Below are 21,575 nucleotides of genomic sequence, written 5' to 3' on the forward strand. Positions count from 1 at the left end.
TAATAATTGTAGGGGCAGGAGGATAGGGATTGACGGATACTTTTACAGATAGGAATTCATTTGGTTAGTGTGTCAAAAACATTTAAGAGGTTCTAGTGGCTGGAGTTTTGGTTGTTAAGGTGTTTATTAATGTCGGGATAGTGCTGGTACAGTTACTATTTTGCGGTAACAGTTTACACTAGTTTTAAAAACAAAATCATATTAAAAGTTGATTATTATGTCCACTGGACACATCAAGATCAGCTTGTAATGTCAAGGTTGCTTTGGCCAAAATGCTAGTTAGAGCATTACACACAAATATACAATTGCTTTAACATAAATGAGAACTAATCTTTAGAAAAATATTTTAAGCAATGACTTGTAATATCAAATGGAGCCACACTGATTGCACAGCAAGGCTGAGTGAAAACATGCAATCTTCTTTAACTAGAACGTCCCTTTAAAATGTATTTGTCTTGTGCAGGATGAGGAGACTATTTTCTCTCATTGCTCAAATTTGGAGTGTCCTTCTATGCAATCTGGTCTATGGGGAAGTAGCCAATTGCTCCTTATGTTGCCTTTAAGTTTGCATAATTTATTGCTTGTGCCTAATTAGACTAACATATGATAGAAAATTCCCCATTTAATCATATAGGTTTGGAACAAACACACATCTGTGTTAATTTAAGAATGTACACTCTGGGTCAATCCTACATTCTTAAAGAAGAAGCAGCACCAGCTTCAACCTAGAAAACAAATCACCAGTGACTGTGGAATAAATTGTTCCCTAACTGTGGAAAGTTAGTATTGACCAACCAAGTGTACAATTAAATAGTATTTGTGTCTATATAGCCCTTGATTACGCTATATGTTATTTTATTTAAATTAGAAATTTATTATTATTATTCCTTATTTATGAAGCACTATCATATTCCACAGCGCAGTCCATGGATACAGTTTATTTAAATAAAACAATAATATAAAACTTGTAAGAGACAGGACAACATTTACAAACGCATACAGGAGGAATTGAGGCACCAATTCCCATGGGAACTTACAATCTAGAAGGGTAGGAGGTTGAGAAACAGGAGGTGACTGCAAGAGTGAGAAAGATGTTAATGCAGAGTTAGATGAGGGAAATGTTGCTAGGTAAAATAAATATTATTGAGTTGGGTGGTAGGCTTCTCTGAACAGAAAAGTCTTCAGGGAGCATTTAAAGGAAGAAAGATTAGGGCAAAGCCTGACAGCACGAGGGAGAGTGTTCCAGAGGGTAGGTGCTGCAAGACAGAAGTCCTGCAGTCTAGCATAAGAGGAGGTGATAGTCGCAGATGCAAGGAGCAGGTCATTGTTGGATCTTAGTGGGCGGGCTGGAGTAAACTTGTTGATTAGAGAGGATAGATAGTGGGGAGTGGTGTTGGTGAGGACTTTGTATGCAAGGGTGAGAATTTTGAATTTAATTCTGCTGTGAATGGGGAGCCAATGAAGGGACTCATAGAGAGGTGCAGCAGATACAGAGTGACAGAAAAGTGGATCAGCCTGACAGAGGCATTTAGGATGGATTGAAGGGGGGAGAGGTGGGAAAGAGGAAGGCCAGTAAGTAGGTTATTGCAGTAGTCAAGTCAGAGTGGATTATTTGCTTTGTGGTGTTAGCGCACAGAAAAAGTAGATTCTTGAAAATATTGCGTAGATGGTTGTGGCAGGATGTAGAAAGCGTTTGGATATGGGGGATGAAGGATAGATTTGAGTCAAGTGTAACTCTGAGGCAGCGGACTTGGGGCGATGGGGAAATAGTGATGCCGTCAACAGGGATAGAGAAGTCACAAGTCGGTGTAGAGCTTGAGGGGGATAAGAAGGAGCTCAGTCTTGGACATGTTAATCTTTAGGTGGTGAGAGGCCATTCAGGAAGAAATACCAGATAAGCAGACACTGAAATGAGAAAGGACAGAGGGAGAGAGAGCAGTGGTGGAGAGGTAGATCTGGGTGTCATCAGCATAGAGGTGAAGTTTGGGGCGTGATCCGATATACGGCGCAGTTTTCGGCACAAGCGTGGAAACCTGTGCCGCCTGTAGTTTCAGCTCGCACAGCGAGCTATCTCATATACGGCGCAGGCAGTTGCTAAAGTGCCGTAAGTCTGACAAACTAGCGATGTCCAGAAATCTGCGTAAGTACAAATTTCTGGAGTCGCCAGTGACTTCCGGGCACTTTAGAAACTGCTGCCGCCTAAAAAAACTGACTAAAATACTAAATCTCCCTTTACTGTCTAACACTCCTCCCAAACATAGCCAGACACGTATACACCTCTATCCGCAATCCCCCCTCTCACTCCTAACAATAAATGTATTAACCCCTAAACCGCCGCTCCCAGACCCCGCCGCCACCTATATTAACTGTATTACCCCCTAATCTGAGCCCCCTACACCGCTGCCACCTATATTATATATATTAACCAATAATCTGAGCCCCCTACCCCGCCGCCACCTATATTAACTGTATTAACCCCTAATCTAATCCCCCTACACTGCCGCCAGCTACATTAAATGTCTAACCCCCTAATGTGATCCCCCCCGCCAGCTATATTAAATGTCTAACCCCCTAATGTGATCCCCCTTATTAGAATAGCCAATTGAATTACAGTAGCTCTTATTCTATTGGCTATTCAAATCAGCCAATAGAATTAAAGTAGCTCTCATCCGATTGGCTGGTTTGAATTTGAAGGCTCAAATCAGCCAATAGGAATTCAAGGGACGCCATTTTTAATCGCGTACCTTGAATTCCTATTCAGTGTACGCCGGCGATCGTATGAAGAGGATCCTCCACGCTCCATGGCTCCGGTCTTCAGTTCCAGCGTCACCGATCTTCAGTTCCTGCATCGCCGTTCTTCAATTCCAGATAGGACGGTCTTCTGCTCTGTGATCATCGGTCTTCAACTCCTCCGCTCCGTGCCGGCTGGTTCCTGCAAGAAGAAGAGGTCGCCGCCTGGAAGAAGACTTCTCCACCTGGAACATGACCTTCTCCGCCGGTCTTCAGGACAGGTAAGGACCACTTGGGGGTTAGACTATTTTTAAGGGGGGATCGGGTGGGTTTTAGAGTAGGGGTGTGTGGGTGGTGGGTTGTAATGGGGGGATTGTTCTTTCTTTTTACAGGTAAAAGAGCTGATTACTTTGGGGCAATGCCCCAAAAAAGGCCCTTTTAAGAGCTGGTAATAGAGCTGATTACTTTTGTAATTTAGTTTAGGGTAGGGACATCTTTTTATTTTGGGGGGCTTTGTTATTTTATTAGGGGGCTTAGATTAGGTGTAATAAGCTTAAAATTCTTGTAATCTTTTTTTATTTTTTGCAATTTAGTGTTTTTTTTTTTTTTTTTGTAATATAGTTTAGTGTATTTAATTATATTTTAGTTTAGATAATTGTAGTTTATTTAATTAATTTATTGATAGTGTAGGTGTATTTGTAACTTAGGTTAGGATTTATTTTACAGGTAATTTAGTAATTATTTTAACTAGGTAGCTATTAAATAGTTATTAACTATTTAATAGCTATTGTTCCTAGTTAAAATAAATACCAAGTTACCTGTAAAATAAATATAAACCCTAAAATAGCTACAATGTAATTATTAATTATATTGTAGCTATCTTAGGGATTATTTTATAGGTAAGTATTTAGATTTAAATAGGAATAATTTAGTTAATATTATTAATATTATTTAGATTTATTTTAATAATAATTACGTTAGGGGGTGTTAGGGTTAGACTTAGGTTTAGTGGTTAATATATTTAATATAGTTGGCGGCAGTGTAGGGGGATTAGATTAGGGGTTAATAAATTTAATATAGGTGGCGGCGGTGTAGGGGGATCATATTAGGGGGTAATATAGTTAATGTAGGTGGCAGCGGGGTAGGCGCTCACATTAGGGGGCATTCATTTTAATGTAGATGGCGGCGGGGTAAGAGCTCACATTAGGGGGTACTCATTTTAATGTAGCTGGCGGAGGTGTAGGGGGATCATATTAGGGGGTAATCATTTTAATGTAGCTGGCGGCGGTGTAGGGGGATCACATTAGGGGGTTAGACATTTAATATAGCTGGCGGTGGTGTAGGGGGATCACATTAGGGGGTTAGACATTTAATGTAGCTGGCGGCGGGGTCCGGGAGTGGCAGTTTAGGGGATAAGAACATTATTAAAGATTGCGGTGGGGGATTGCGGTTGACAGGTAGATAGACATTGCGCATGCATTAGGTGTTAGGTTTTATTTTCCAGGTAGTTTAGGGAGTTACGGGGCTCCAATACTCAGCGTAAGGCTTACTACGCCTGCAATTTGTGGTGAGGTGAAAATGGAGTAAGATTTCTCCATTTTCGCCACGTAAGTCCTTACGCTGTATATTGGATACCAAACTGCGCGGGTTTGGTATACCACTCTATGGGCCAAAAAACTACGGCCGAAGGGTGAAATATACGAGCGTAACTTCTAGGTTACGCCGTATATGTGATACCAAACCAGCGCAAAATTTGGCGTCACCGGGTTTTGCGGGCGACGCTGCATATCGGATCGGGCCCTTGAAGCCATAACTGTTGCTAAGTTTACACAGTGAAGAAGTATAAATGGAGAAGAGTAAGGGACCTAGAAAAGATCTTTAAAGTACTTCAACAGACAGAGGCATTGGAGAGGAGCAGTCGCTGAAAAATGACACAGAAAAAGACCTGTGAGAAAGATAAGAGTGAATCCAGGAAATAGCAGTGTCAGAGTGGCCAAAAGAGCTAAGGGTCTGTAGGAGGAGGGGGTGGTCAACTGTGTCAAAGGCAGCTGAGAGGTCAAGTAAGATGAGTATAGAGTAGTGGCCAATATTTTTAGCAGATAGAAGATCGTTAGTAACCTTGGTAAGGGCAGTCTCAGTTGAGTGTTTGGGGTGGAATCCGGATTGCAGGGGGTCAAGCAAGGATTTGTTTGACAGCAAGTTGGTTAGGCTATTGTAAACTAGGTTTTCAAGAAATTTTGATGTAAGTGTAAGCAGTGATATGGGGCGATAGCTTTCAGCAGAATTAGGGTCGAGGGAGGGTTTTTTGAGTATGGGAGTGACTTTTGCATGTTTGAAAGAAGATGGGAATAAGCCGGTAGAGAGAGATAGGTGGAAGATATGGGTAAGAGCAGGAGTGAGGGTGGAAGATAGGGAGGGTATTAGATGGGAAGGGATAGGGTAGAGTGGGCAGGTAGTGAGGCGTGAGGAAGCTAGTTCATTTTCAGTGGCTGGATGGAAGATGCAGAGGGTGGCAGAGGGAGTAACTGGGCCTGTTGATGGAATATTGCAGGTTGGTGTTGGGATGTTGCTTTGGATAGTATGTGTTTTGTTTAAAAAGTAGTCTGCCAGGTCTTGAGCACAAAAGACAGATGGGGGGATGGAGCAGGTGGGTAGAGAAGAGAGTTAAAGGTGAAGAAGAGTCATTTAGGGTTTGAGGAAAGAGTAGATATAAGAGAAGAGAAGTAGGTTAGCTTGGCTAAGTGAAGGGCAGAAGTGTATGAATGAAATCAGGTTCAGAGTGAGTTTTCCTCCAGACACGCTCAGCAGTACGGGAGCATTTTTGCAAATAGCGAGTTTGCTGAGAGTGCTAGGGCTGCAACTGACAGCGTGATGTTTTGCACAGCTGGGGAGGGGCAAGTGTGTCTAGTGCAGAGGAGAGAGTTTTGTTATAGTGGGTGGAGGGAGAAGATCTTGAATGATTTTTGAAAATTGGAGCGAATCCACAACATGTAGATTTCTACAGGTGCGGAGGTGGGATGGAGGAGTGGGTTTAGCTGTTGCATTAATATTATAGGTGACCAGGTGATGGTCTGAAATGGGAAAAGGGCGACAGGTGAGGTCAGATATAGAACAGAGGTAGGAAAATACCAGGTCGATGGAGTGTCCATCACGGTGGGTAGAGAATTGGGTGGATTGTGAGAGACCGAAGGAGGATGTGAAAGAAGTTTAGAGGCAGCATGGGCTGACGGGTTGTCAATGGGAATGTTGAAGTCCCCAAGAATTAGGGTTGGTATATTTGTAGAGAGAAAGTGAGGAAGCCATTCGGCAAAGTTGTCAAGGAATTGGGAGGTAGTTCCAGGAGGGCGATAGATGACTGACACTTTGAGGGAGAGGGGGAAAACAGGTGAATACAGTAGACTTCAAAGGAGGAGAAGGAGAGAGATGGGATTGGAGGAAGGTGCTAAAAAGTGCAGGAGGGGGAGAGCAGGACCCCAACACCGCCGCAATGTTTCTCCCCTGGCCTAATGGTATAGTGAAGACCACCATGTGTGAGAGCAGCAATGGAAACAATGTCAGAAGGAGATAGCCAGGTTTTGGTAATTGCTAAAAGGGTGAAAGCATTTGAAATAAACAGGTCATGAATGGTTGTAAGTTTGTTGCAGACAGAGCGAGAGTTCCATAGTGTGAAAGTGAAAGGAGTGTGTGCGTATAGAATGCATTGGATGGAAATGAGGTTATGTGTGTTGCTTTTATTAACGTTACTATAAGGCGTGAGTTTTTGGGTAATGGTGGGAATGAGGGTGGGTCCAGGATTTGGAGAGATGTCACCTGATGTTAATAGCAGCAAGATAGAAAGTAAGAGTAGGTGAGAATTAGATTTATAGCAGTGGGAGTATTTCTGAGAGGTGGTGCATTTTAGTGGCATAGATTTTAAAATAGAAAGTAGTTCATGAGAGCTAAGGTAAGGAGAGGAAAGGAGAGAGGGGCCTATATAAACTGCATGTGGAGAAGGGTAAGGTATGAGCATGTGAGCCTGCCTGTGGGATAGGCATGAGGCTGTTAAAAAGGAAAAGCAGTTCTGAAAACATAGCAGAATATTAAGTTCAGAATTTAGTTTGGAAAATAAAATATTTAGCTTGCCTCAAATCGTATTCAAATCTTGTTTAATTATTGTCTAATTCTTAGTGCTGCCACTTAAAGATATCACTTAGAGAGATGCAGCTTAGAGAGATGACGTTCTCTGCAAATGTTAAACCCAGCAAATGCTATCCCTAAAGCTGATCTTAAATTTATAGGGCTTGCTGCAAACAGCTGAGTTAAATCAATTAACTGAGTGGAGACAGGGACATGAGTGGCACACAGGTGAGACAATTAAGAACTAGAACTAGATTAAAGGGGTAGATGCAAATAAAACAAAATTGGGTGGGAATTAGTTAATGAATTAGGCTAAGTTAAGAAATTAGGAAATGCAAATGCTGGGGACAGGATATGATCAGATACAGGCATAGAAGGAGGTGTACATGGGGGACACACCATAGAATATGTTTTAAAGCAGTGTTAAAAAAAGATCCAGGAAGAGACAGCAGTTTACATGGGAGAGATACCATAGAATAAGTTTTAAAGCAGTGCTAAAAAGACATATAACAGTATCCAAATAATATTTAACCTTTTAATTGTATGAGTTATTACAGTCTTGTATGTGAACCTTTCCCTGATTAAGTTTCTTCTTTTGTGAGAATGGCGTTTACTAAGAAGTTCTCAGTGATGCAATCAAGGGTAACTCAATAATTCATCAAATTAAAAAAAAAGATGTATCTTTTTAACATATACACAACATACAGTAAACAAAATGTTTGAAGAGACCAAATCAGCCTAAAAATTTGTTTCTCACATCAGTTGCAGCCTTTGTTGTAGGCTGTTCGATTTAAAAATCCCCAAATTATGGAATAATCAAGGCCGCCTAAATATTTTTACCAAACGGCTAAATGCAACAAGTATTGTGCAGCAATTTTCCAAAGATACCTTCAGTGTAAGTGCTTCTTTCTCATTAACTCAATTATTTCCCTACATGAAGACTAAATTTCCAGGTATTTTCTAGCTTCCTTCAACATTCAGACAGAGGCTGGGGGCAGGCAATTGGGGGCAGACACCTGGCGAGCTGTGATGAATGTTGGGGCTTGTGGAGGTCATGGGAGTCCGGGGCCCAGAGGGCACGATGGTGCTGGGCAAGGGGGTAGGTGCGGTAGGCCGCTCACGGAGGTAGCAAGTGTGCAAGGAAGTGCCGGGCAAGGGATTGGATTGGAAGGTAGGGAAAGTCACATTGGTAGTGGGCATGAGCCTCTGGAGAGAGGACAGCAAGCGGTAATGGGGGAAATTTTTAGGCTGGCCTCAATGTTAGCCCAGGGGGCACAAACGTTGTCCCCAAGAGCAGGACATCCTCAGCACCCAGCACTGGGTAGTGCAGAGGGTTTGGAGCCCAGTCCTTCTGTTATTGCGGGTCATGGGGGGGCGGGTGAGCAGGGGCCCGTACTTTCACGGAGGGGTGGGGTGGGCAGAAGATGGAGGCAATTGGGTTTTTCAGCTCAAGGGGGTGTTCAGCAAGCTAGTTATGCTGTGGGGCAGGGTGGGGGTAGCACCTTTCTGGTGACCCAGCTCTGCTTTGTCTTTACAAGTGATCGGGGATGCTGTGGCGGCAGGGAGTCAGGATGCAGTGCAAGCGGTGGTTCAGATGACTGGAGCAGGCCAGGAGGCACTCCCCCCTTCAGCACCGGGACCAGGTGAGACAGCGATGGGTGTGGGTCTGGGGGAGGGTGAGGGGGTATTATCTAGTGATACTGGCTCTGAGAGTGACGACTCCTTGGGGCCAGTCTCTAAACCTCAAAAACGGGTTTTGAAGTACCTGCGTAGGTTGGTAGCGGGGCAGCAAAGGCAGGAATTGAGGTTAGCTCCGGGTGGGGGAGCGCAAGCAGGGCTTCCTAGTCAGGGAGCGATGGGTAGTCCGCCAGTAGGGTTAGGGGCTGCGAGTTTGGCATTGGCAGACAGGAAAGTGGCGTTGCAGGGGGATGCGTACCCCTGCAACAAGCATTTGTTGCATTCGCACCTTAAGGCTAAGGTGGTTAAGAAAATCAGGGATGGCAAATATGTGCACATTTTTGATTTGTCGCTCGAGGCCCATAAGGTAAAGGAGCGGAGTGAGGATGGCTCGGGCCCAAAAAAGGTGAAGACGATAATTGAGTGGCGTACGTGCTTTAAGGTGATGGCGTCATGCCTGGTGGAGGCGAAGCCAGAGTTGAAATATATGGAGACAATAGAGTTTGTTCACAAAACCTATAAGGAAGGGGTGTGGTGGTCTTACGACACGGATTATAGGAGGAAGATGGTGGGGAACCCGCTGCTGACTTTTGGCACTACGGACGTGCACTTATGGCAGCGCCTGGGTTCGGAACGTTCCCTCTCCCCCTTCGGGGGTGAGGGCGGGGGGGAGCAGGCAGCTAGGTGGGGTCAAGAGAAAAGGTCGGGAGTGTTGGAAGTATAACGACGGAAGTGTGACCAGGGAGCGAACTGCTCCTTTCGCCACTCTTGCTTATACTGCAGAGCAGGTCACCCAGGGATTTAATGCGGGAGAAGGAAGGAAAGTGGAGGCCGAGGTGCTGGCAGGGGGTAGCTGGGTCAAAGGGCCCCAACGCCGTTGAGCCTGGACACCCTTGAGTCATGGCTCAGGGCCTACCCGGACAGGCGGGCGGGGGAGCTCCTTCTGACTGGGCTTTGCGAGGGTTTCCTCATTCCGGTGGTGGGACTGGTGATAGGGGCCCAAAAGAAGCGGAACCTCAAGTCGGCGTATGAATACCCCGATATAGTGAGGGAAAAGTTGGGCAAGGAACTGATGTTGGGGTGCATGGCAGGCCCCTTCAAGGAGCCCCCATTGAGGGTTTGGTGGTCTCCCCGCTGGGGGTCGTGCCAAAGAAAGAAGCGGGAAAATTCCGGTTGATTCAGCACTTATCATACCCAAAAGGTAATTCGGTAAATGACGCTATCAACCTGGAAGTTAGCTCCGTATACTATCAGACCAAGCGATGGTTTTGGTACAGCAGGTTGGTGTAGGAGACCTTTTGGCAAAGCTTTACATTGAGTCAGCTTTCCGCTTGTTGCCAATCCCCCCCGGCATCCTTTCGGTTGATGGGGTGCTGGTTTGAGGGTGCCTATTTCGTAGACCGTTGTCTCCCGATGGGTTGCTTGGTCTCCTGTGCATTCTTTGAGACATTCAGTACATTTTTGCACTGGGCTGTTTTTTCGGAGGCACGAGGTGGGCTTATAGCCCATTATTTGGATGACTTCTTGCTGATAGGCAGAGCTGGTTCGGCAGAATGTGCGAGGCTCATGGTGTTGATGAGGGCATTATTTGCTCACTTTGGGGTGCCCTTAGCAGAGGACAAGACCCAGGGGCCGTGCACTCGCCTGACGTTTCTGGGTATCGAGATTGATACCCAGGAAAGGCGGTGTAGGTTGCCAGAGTATAAGGTGGTGCGTATGCTAGCCGCGGTTTCTTTGGCTGCGGCGGCTGACCAGCTCCCGGTGCGGGTGTTGCAGTCGTTACTGGGTCTGTTGAATTTCGCTTGCAAGGTTATCCCGATGGGCAGGGTGTTCAACAGGAGGTTGGAGGGCCCACTAAAAGGGTGCAGTGGGGGTCGCAAGCAGTGTAGGATATCTCAGGACATGAAGGAGGACCTGAGAGTCTGGGAGTTGTTCTTGGAGGATTTTAACGGGGTTTTGTTGTGGAGACAGGAGAGGACATCTAGTCAGGCTCTGCATCTGTTCACAGATGCTGCAGGAGCACTGGGATACGGGGCATACTTCAATGGTGCATGGAGTGGCCTCGGAAGTGGATTGAGAGGGGATGGACCAGGAATCTTACACTCCTGGAGTTGTTCCCGATCGTGGTGGCCATTGAATTATGGGGACAGCGGTTGGCTAATAGGAATGAGATATTTTGGTGCAATAATATGAGTGTCGTGTTTGCTATCAACAATCTTTCAGCCTCTTCCCCTATTGTTGTACGATACCTTCGATGGTTAGTGCTGAGGTGCTTGAGGCACAACATTGACTTTGCGGCACGGCACGTGCCCGGGGTCAATAATGTACTGGCAGATGCGCTGTCGTGGGGCCAATGGGATGTATTTAGGAAATTGGCTCCTGGGGCGGCAAAGGTTGGTGCTCCTTGTCCTTCCTTTCTTTGGCAGGTGGCGGAAGGGGGGACGTACTGACTTCAGTGGTGCAGGCGTCGCTGGCGCCTGCTATCTGGAGAGCCTACGTTAAGCACTGGGCGGAGTGGGAAGTCTTCCTAAAGGGTAAGGGTATTCCGGTAGAATCCGGATCACCAGCTTTGTTGCTTGAATGGATGGTGCGCTTAAAGGAGGGTGGCTGCAGGAAAGGGTCGATGCAAGGAAAGCTAGCAGCTTTGTCCTTTTTTAATAAATGGAAGGGCCTCTCGGATGGGACGAGCACTTTCCTGGTCAGGCAGGTGATGAAAGGTTGGGGTAGGATCGAGGCCAAGCCGGTGGATAGGTGTGAGCCCATTACCGTGCAGAGGCTAGCGGTGTTATTGGCGGTACTCCCAGAGGTGTGTGAAGAAAAGTACGAGGTCAGCTTGTTCAGGGCGGCATTTGCAGTTGCTTTCTTTGGGGCCCTGAGGATCGGTAAGCTGGTTAGTCAATCCAGGTTGTCCATGGGCAGTGGTATCCAGGTGCTGCATGTCAGGTTTGACATGCAAGCACTACTGTTGTTTATCCCTATATCAAAGACCGATCAAGAAAGAAAAGGCGTGTGGTTGTCCATACAGCAGCAGGATAGTTTAGAGTGTTGCCCCATCCGGCTTTCTTTGGATTTCTCAGCAAAGAGACCGAGGAATCCCGGGCAATTTTTCATTCATGCGGATGGGTCCAACTTGTCCAGATTTCAGTTTAGAAGAGTGTTGGAGGAAGCAGCTAAGTGGGTTGGCCTTGACCCCAGTGTTATTGCTCCCCACTCATTTCGCATCGGAGCACCACTAGTGCGGCAGCCGCTGGGGCACCGGAGCGGGAGATTAAGAGGTTGGGGAGGTGGAGTTCCAAAAGGTATAAGTTATATATTAGACCTCTTAAGAGTAACATATAGTTAGCGTTGGGTTTAAGTATGTTAAGGGGTGGTTAGTAATGCAGGTTCTCGTTTTCTTTTAGGTTTAAGAACCCCTCCTTGTAGGGCGTGGATAGTCGGCCATTCATATGTACATTGGGCGGCCATTCACGCTTTGAAGCGCCCGGGCGGCCAGCAGCTGGGATTTTGACTAGATGTGGTTTCTATTAGATGGCTGGGGAGGAGGGGAATGTTGTGGAGTGATTTGCCGGCTTGTCTTGAGGAGCCCTTTCTTCGTTGGGGTCGGCCTTCCTTGATAGTGCTACATCTGGGAGGAAATGATGTGGGGAGTTTGCCTGTGCTGGAGTTGGTGGCTATCATTCAGTCAGATGTGCGGTGGTTGAAAGCACATTTCGTGTGGCATGGTCAAATGTGATTGCTTGCTTGCAGTGGCGGCATGTGAGGGTGCACCGTTCAGCTTACCATATCCGGAAAAAGCTGAATAGAGATGTGGGGAGGTTGATCGTGGAGGAAGGTGGTTTCGTAATCAGGCATGATTATATCTTAGGGGACTGCAAGTGACTGTACAGTCCGGATGGGGTCCACTTAACGGAAGAAGGCATAGAGCTGTTTTTGGCTAATTTATCAGGGGCGCTTCGGCGGCATGTCCTTTAGATATTCCCTAGGGGTGGCGGCAAGAGCTCCATTATGGGGGCATATAGGTGGTATCTCTTGTGGCGGGGTCCCGGCCGAATAATTTTTATGGTTACCGCGAGGGTGTGGTCGAGCTAATGGGAGGGGCATGATGTTGCAAGTCGCAGCTTGTAACGCCTCTCCCCGCGGGCCTGCTGACCTAGAAACCCCTTGAGGATGATGCCAACCCCTGAAGGGCAATGCTCGGCAGGAGCATTGCGATAACCAATCCGGGCCGGTGACCTCACTACGCTTGCTGTAAATACTAAGTTAGTGTTAGGTATAGGATATAGATTAGGCTCAGATGCCGCCACCTTGGATATAAGCCTTAAGCTTAACAGAAAAAAGTTTAGAGTTTGCTTGGTTTGTTTTAAATAAACACGACCTTGCTCCACGGTCTTACACCTCCAAATATGTGTCTGTGTATTTATTGGGTAAAGGTGGGAATGAAGTCATGGCGATTTGACCCTTATGGATAATAATAATAATAATAGTAATAATAATAAAAATTCCTACTATGCATTAACCCCTTTAACAACAGCTGATGTAGCCTATACGTAAGTTGTCTGTAATAGGGTGGGTCTAGCCAATAGGAGTGATTCTGGGATTTTTATTCATGCCTCAGCAATGACCTGTGGTCTAACAGTCCTAGAATGCCCTTGCAACAGGTGATAAACAGGGTATAAAACTGCTGTTAACAAGTTAAATCTACTTAGAGTAGAGCTTTAATAGCATAAGAATATTTGTGATTAAAATGGGTCTGTTTTAGGGCTCATTTCCATAGCCTTAACCAGAATACCCTGCTCCAGTGGAAACACTGCTGGGGTTTTCTGTGGAGGTTTGTGTAAGTGTGCTGTACAATGACCCCTTGTATGTCACTAGATTTACATTAAATGTAATATATGCCTTTGACACACGTAAGACACTAATATTAACAAGTACTAGCGCTTAAAAAAAAATGTCTCCTTATTTTAGTCCTAGGAGATATTGTTTTGCAAGCTGTGCTGGACTACCCTAGCTATTTATATAATAGTAGCTAAGTAATGCATTTATTCTGTACGCCGTGAGCATAATTAAAATCTGATGCCTGTGTTTTCACAGCTCAGTGAACATGTTAACACAAAACCAGTGGATTCCTGAAATGTCTCCTTTGGGAATAAATTAATTTTTACACATATAACTGCTTAGTGTAATATTTTAATTATGCTCATCAAAGGCAATTTTCAACTTTATCTATTAATGTTTCCCCTCAGTGTGTTTGAAAATGCGCATTAGCGTGACAAAGGTAAACAAACGCAAGTGGGTTTTACACTTCATTGAAAAGCTGGTTGTGCATTTCATTTTCCCTTCCACTTGCAGCAGAGTTCCAACATTTGTTTTCTTTCATTTATAATTATTTATGGGTAAAGTGTTTGATTACTTATTTAAGATTCTGTATTAAAGTGATAGAAATATTTCTATGTTGCGCTTATTAAAAAAAAAAAAAAAATGGTTTAAAAAATAGAAAATAGGCCCCTTTTAACATCAGATGGATAGACAAGGTGGAATAAGTGCAAATTTTATAGTTACTTCCCAGAAACATCAGCCATAATACATTAGTGCATAATTGAATGTTATTTTCCTTAATTTAAGGGACAGTCACATCAAAATTAAATTTTCCTGATTCAGATAGGGGCATCTATTTATCAAACCGTCAACCGCAAAAACGCTGGAGTCCCGCAGCGTATTTGTGGCAAGCCTGATTTTCCTTAGTTATCAAACCCTACAAATCGGTAAAAGTAGAATTTGGTGACGTAACATACGATCCGCCGGACTCAGTCCGACACAGATCGATGCTTACGTCACTACAGATATTCCGAACGCAAGTTCGGCACAATCTGACTACTTTTGTAAGTTATCAAACTTCTACCAGATACGCTCGCTACTATTCCGGCCCAGCGTACCTGGTTTTCAATCTGCACCCTGGAATCAATGGGAGTCGGAAAGCAGCGAAAGCTCATGTTCGCAGCTGCCAGATATCCCATTGATTCCTATGGGAATGTTTACACCTAACACCCTAACATGTACCCCAAGTCTAAACACCCCTAATCTGCCCCCCCTACACCATTGCCACCTACATTATACTTATTAACCCCTAATCTACCGTCCCTACACAGCCGCCACCTAAATAAAAGTTATTAACCCTTAACCCACCGCTGCCGGACCCCGCCGCAACTAAATAAACTTATTAACCCCTAAACCGCCACTCCCAGAGCCCACCACCACCTACATTATACTTATTAACCCCTAATCTTCCGCCCCCTACATTATATTTATTAACCGCTAATCTGCCCCCCCCCTACACCGCCACCACCTACCTACTTTTATTAGCCCCTAATCTGCCACCCCCAACGTCGCCATCAATATATTAAATTTATTAACCACTAAACCTAAGTCTAACCCTAACCGTAACACCCCCTAACTTAAATATAATTTAAATAAATCTAAATAAATATTCCTAGAATTAAATAAATTATTCCTATTTAAAACTAAATACTTACCTGTAAAATAAACCCTAAGCTAGCTACAATATAACTAATAGTTACATTGTAGCTAGCTTAGGGTTTATTTTTATTTTACAGACAAGTTTGTATTTATTTTAACTAGGTACAATAGTTATTAAATAGTTATTAACTATTTAATAACTTCCATGTTAAAATAAAGACAAATTTACCTGCAAAATAAAACCTAACCTAAGTTACAATTACACCTAACACTACACTATAATTAAATTAATTACCTACATTAACTACAATTAACTACAATTAAATAAAATTAAATAAAATTATCTAAAGTACAAAAAAAACCACGAAATTACAGAAAATAATAAACAAATTACAAGATTTTTAAACTAATTACACCTAATCTAATCCCCCTAACAAAATAAAAAAGCCCCCCCAAAATAAAAAAGCCCTACCCTACACTAAATTACAAACAGCCCTTAAAAGGGCTTTTTGCGGGGCATTGCCCCAAAGTAATCAGCTCTTTTACCTGTAAAAAAAAAATTACAACCCCCCCAACATTAAAACCCACCACCCACACAACCAACCCTACTCTAAAACCCACCCAATCCCCCCTTAAAAAAACTAACACTAACCCCTTGAAGATCACCCTACCTTGAGAAGTCTTCACCCAACCAGGCTGAAGTCCTCAACGAAGCCGGCAGAAGTGGTCCTCCAGACGGGCAGAAGTGGTCCTCCAGACGGGCAGAAGTCTTCATCCAGGCGGCATCTTCTATCTTCATCCATCCAGCGTGGAGTGGCTTCATCTTCAAGACATCCGACGCCAATAGGATTGAGCTCACATTCTATTGGCTGTTCCAATCAACCAATAGAATGCGAACTCAATCCTATTGGCTGATTGGATCAGCCAGTAGGATTGAACTTCAATCCTATTGGCTGATTGCATCAGCCAATAGAATTTCTCCTACCTTAATTCTGATTGGCTGATAGAATTCTATCAGCCAATCAAAATTGAAGGGATGCCATCTTGGATGATGTCACTTAAAGGACCCTTCATTCTTCAGTCGCTGTCGTCAGAAGAGGATGCTCCGTGTCGGATGTCTTGAAGATGGAGCCGCTCCGCGCCGGATGGATGAAGATAGAAGATGCCGCCTGGATGAAGACTTCTGCCCGTCTGGAGGACCACTTCTGCCGGCTTCGTTGAGGACTTCGGCCCGGTTAGGTGAAGACTTCTCAAGGTAGGGTGATCTTCAAGGGGTTAGTGTTAGGTTTTTTAAGGGGGGATTGGGTGGGTTTTAGAGTAGGGCTGGTTGTGTGGGTGGTGGGTTTTAATGTTGGGGGGTTGTATTTTTTTTTTACAGGTAAAAGAGCTGATTACTTTGGAGCAATGTCCGGCAAAAGGCCCTTTTAAGGGCTATTTGTAATTTAGTGTAGGGTAGGGCTTTTTTTATTTTGGGGGGGCTTTTTTATTTTGTTAGGGGGATTAGATTAGGTGTAATTAGTTTAAAAATGTTGTACTTTGTTTATTATTTTTTGTAATTTAGTGGGGGGTTTTTGTACATAGATAAAAAAATGTAATTGTATTTAATTGTATTTAGTTTAGGGAATTTATTTAATTATAGTGTAGTGTTAGGTGTAATTGTAACTTAGGTTAGGTTTTATTTTACAGGTGTATTTGTATTTATTTTAACTAGGAAGTTATTAAATAATTAATAACTATTTAATAACTATTTTAAATAGTTAAAACAAGTACAAAGTTGCCCGTAAAATAAAAATAAACCCTAAGATAGCTACAATGTAACTATTAGTTATATTGTAGCTAGCTTAGGGTTTATTTTATAGGTAAGTATTTAGTTTTAAATAGGAATAATTTATTTAATGATAGTAATATTTATTTAGATTTATTTAAATTATATTAAAGTTATGGGGTGTTAGGGTTAGACTTAGGTTTAGGGGTTAATAAATGTAATATAGTGTCAGCAACGTTGGGGAAGGCAGATTAGGGGTTAATTAATGTAGGTAGGTGGCGGGGGTGTAGGATAGGGGGCAGATTAGGGGTTAATAAATATAATGTAGTTGACGGCAGTGTAGGGGGGAGGCAGATTATGGGTTAATAAATATAATGTAGGTGGCGGCGGTGTAAGGGGGCAGATTAGGGGTTAATTAATATAATGTAGGTGGCGGCAGGGTAGGGGGTGCCAGATTAGGGGTTAATAAGTATAAAGTAGGTGGCGGTGGGCTCCGGGAGTGGCGGTTTAGGGGTTATTACTTGTATTTAGTTGTGACGGGGTCCGGGAGCGGGGGTTTAGGGGTTAAACACTTTATTTAGTTGCGGCAGGGTCCGGGAGCAGCGGTTTAGGGGTTAATACATTTATTAGAGTTGTGGTGGGCTCCGGGAGTGGCGGTATATGGGGTAAACAGTTTAGTATAGTGTGGGTGTTTAGTGACAGGGTACCAAGAAAGCTGTAAAAAAGCCGAAGCGCAGTGAGATCGATGACTGTTAGTTAACAACAGTCCACTGCTCATCGCCCCGTACTTGGTGCGCGGCTTTTTGACAGCTTTTTTGATCATTTTGGAGAACGTATTCAGGTCCGCGGCAGCGATGTTAGGCGATCTTAGGCGAGCGTATTGATGTCGTTGAATGCAAGTCAGTTCACGCTTTGATAAATAGATGCCAAAGCATGCCATTTTAAACAACTTTCCAATTTACTTTTATTAACAAAATGTGCATAGTCTTTTTATATTTACACTTTTTGAGTCTCCCGCTTCAACTGAACATGTGCAAGAGTTCACAGAATATACATATATACATTTGTCATTGGCTGATGGTGTCACATTATAAAGGAGGAGTGGAAAAAGAGATCAATTTGAAATTTGTCACCAAAAAGATCTACTAATCACTTGAAGGTGGGGTAATTATAACCACCCTATAACCTCCTTAAATAAGCCTACGTACGTTAAGGAAGGTAGTGCCTAATGCCAATACAATATGATTTAGAAAAGTAAAAGGAGAAAAGTAAGCATTATAGTGGCACACTTGGGGAAGGGTGGTTATATACAATATGAACTGTGTGGAGTGTAGGTAAATTAAAACTTAATATTTAATATGGAATATAAAATATATATGGACCGTGCCACCAAAAAGTTAAAAAAATAATAAAAAATTCACAAAAATATAGAGTCACTGCCTCCTCTCACTCATCATACAAGATAACCTTATGTAGATTCAATATTACAATAAAGAGACTGGCAGATTAGGAACCTGAGTAGCAAACAGGGTAGGGTAACAATAACTGTGTTACACCTTTCCAGGAAATAATCAATCCACTAATAGGAACGGAAGATCCCTCAGGATCACCTAGTGTCCCCAGAATAAGTACTCCTGACCGTTGCAATTTTATAGGTCGCTAACTGCAAAAAATGGGCAGTGACTCTATATTTTTGTGAAATTTTAATTATTTTTCAACTTTTTAGGGGCATTGTCCACATTTATTTTATATTCCATATTAAATGTTAAGTTTTAGTTTACCTACACTCCACACAGTTCATATTGTATATAACCATCCTTCCCAAGTGTGCCACTATAATGCTTCCTTTTCTCCTTTTGCTTTTCTTGATTTAATAAAGGTCAGGCGGACATGAATCACTGTATCGAATCATGTCGGCTCGACATCGCTAAATGCCAACAGCATACGCTATATGCATTTAACATTGCACAAACATTTCTGGTGAAATGCTTGTGCAATGCCGCCCCCTGCTCACTGGCAGCCAATCAGAAGCTAACAAGGGCCGTCAATCATCCCGATCATATCAGATTGGGATGATTTCAGTCCGCCACCTTAAAGGTGGCGGAGAAGGTAAAGAGCATCGGTCTTATGACTGCTGCTTCTTAACTTCCATTTCAGGCGGATCTGAAACAATGGGACTCCAAAGCAGTACCTGCTGCTTAATAAATGGACCTCTATGTGCTATTGCATTGTCTTGTTATCATCCATCTGTTGATTATGTAAATATTCTGTATTTACTGGTCCATTTAAACATTTTACAGGTTGAATAATTGTTGATCTTAATGTCTCTTCAATGATTCTTATTATACAGGCTTGGCTGCTTCTTCCAATCAATACCAAAACACAATTCCCTGTAGTCCTGCTTCCTGAGTGGCCAGAAAACCTGAAATTATTTTACATAAAAGTGAGGGCAGAGCTATAAACTGCCAGTGTTGTAAAACAAGGAATAAAAAAAGTTTACGCCGGGGTTAGGTTCCAGAAGGAATGGTTGTAAATCGAAACCATTGTAAATTGAAACCCAGTTTATACTGTAAGTCAATGGGAAGTGAGGGATTTAGGTTCCAGGCCCCTCTCAAAATTGTCATAAGTAACACCTAATACATTATTTTTAAAGCTTTGAAATTAGGACTTTAAATGCTAAACAGCATTATAAACCTAATAAAATAATCACACAACACAGACTTAACTTGCATTTTTCTGCAAATTGTTCTTTCTATGCATTACAATCTGGACTGATTTATAGACAGGAAGATCTTGTTCCTTTGAAATCTGCTTGATAGCTCAGGTCTGGTTAAACTGATTAATTTCAGCTTGCTTGACTCTGCTGCAACACAAGCGGACAGCTCCACCTACTGGCTATATTAATCAATTCACTGCTTCTCAATGCTTTTCAATAGCAGTCACATGACTGGAAAAAAGGTTGTTATTCTGAAACGGTGTAAATTGAACCGTTGTAAACCGAGGGCCACCTGTACTCAGGTTTATGTAGACATTTTTGTTACATTTAAAACTTGTACTTTTAACACCACAAAAGAAAATGTAGCAGTTTCATGTTCCTTTATTTTCATAATATACAACAATGTAAACTTAACCAGAACAAGGATTTCTTTTATTGGTTCCCCAGAGTTTCCTTTTTGCATTACACATTATCAATTATTTTGTCAGTTAGTTGAACCAGAAATGTTTCTATATATTCATTAAATATGATCTCTGATTTATATACATTAATCAAAATGCTTACACTCTCATATATCATGAACTTTTTACATTTAGACTACAATTGCAATGTTTACAAATACATCATTCTTGCTTTTTATACATAAAACCTTACATTGCATGGTGTTTCATCAAATATTGGGCCAGATTATACGTAGAGCGCTAAATATTGCATTAATGAAAGCAATATTTGCACTCCACTGTGTAATACCAGAGCACGCTAATGTGTGCTGATATTACAAGTTCACAGCAATGCAAACGCGACCTTGTGTTTGCATTGCTGGGAATCATTGCTCTTATGAAAACTCGCTTCCATAGGCTCATAGGCTACTATGGCAGTCTTGTTCTGATGAAGGGAGTAAGTCACGCAACAATGGCAGCAAATATTAATATATATGTATATGCTGATATACATATATATTTATGTGTTAATATGTATATATACACATATTAACACATAAATATATATGTATATAAGCATATACATATATATGTATTGGGAACACACAAATCCCATAGACCACAATGTATAGGCCGTTTTTTTTCTTACACCCCAATCCCACCAATTTTAACCCCAAAATACTGCCTAGTGCAATACTTTTATTAAAAAATAAAGATGCCCCATCTTTATTTTTTAATAAACTACACTAGATAGTATTTTGGGTCCATTTGGAGCAGATTTATAAAATTAACCAGAGATCTGATCTCTGGTTAATTTTCTAAGCACTAATTGCTACCGCAAGCTTGCGGTAGCAATAACCTGCCATAATGGCTGATTAATTATCACGCACCCACAAACTGGCAAATTTAACCATTTGCGGGGGCACAATAATTTAGCGCTTCACTTGTAATCTGGCACATTATGTTCTAACGGTACAGAAATTTGCAGGGTCTGCTCAAGACCTCACTGCCTGGGTCCAACAATGAAATAACACCCCAAATATCTGTCTACTAAAGTCTTAACCCAATCATAATTAGCACACTCAAAGATTTAAGTTCAGCAGATTAAAGTTTTACATTTTGACACTTTTTACTTTCAACTACTAATATGCGTGCTAGTTAGAACGGTTGCGATATGGCTTATCGTGACCAGTGTAGCAACATATGAACAAATGAAGATGACAGCTCAAGTGAAACTTTATAGATTTATAGAAGAAATATTTATATAAATACAGGATGTGGTGAGCAAATACTCAAAAGGTTCTAAAGGCAGGTCAGGCAAAACAGGTAGAATAGGTACAACAGCCAGATACAGCCAGATCATACAATAGGTAAATATGTCCCGCAGGTGTAATAGACAATTGTGGCTTGCAAGCACAATCAACAGGTATTGTGTGCAATCCCAATAGGCAGATGTGGACTGGAGGTGCAATAAGCAGATATAGCCTTCAGGCACAATAGGCAGACTTGACCTGCAGGTATGATATTCAGGTATGGTCTGCAGGTACAATTCACAGGTATGGTATGCAGGTACAATATTTAGGCTTGGTCTGCAGGTATGATATTCAGGTAAGGTCTGCAGGTAAAATGCTCAGGTATGGTCTTCAGGTGCAATAGG

The 21,575-nt window shown here is 42.7% G+C and overlaps 1 protein-coding gene across 1 annotated transcript in view; it reads right to left on the reverse strand.

Moving 5' to 3' along the window:
* The window catches only part of GRIK3 (glutamate ionotropic receptor kainate type subunit 3), a 934,988-nt gene that overhangs the window by 603,171 nt on the left and 310,242 nt on the right, over positions 1 to 21,575 (reverse strand). The gene's annotated exons all lie outside the window — the stretch shown is intronic.

The sequence above is a fragment of the Bombina bombina genome, chromosome 3 (assembly GCF_027579735.1).
Source record: "Bombina bombina isolate aBomBom1 chromosome 3, aBomBom1.pri, whole genome shotgun sequence".
Classification (NCBI taxonomy): domain Eukaryota; kingdom Metazoa; phylum Chordata; class Amphibia; order Anura; family Bombinatoridae; genus Bombina; species Bombina bombina.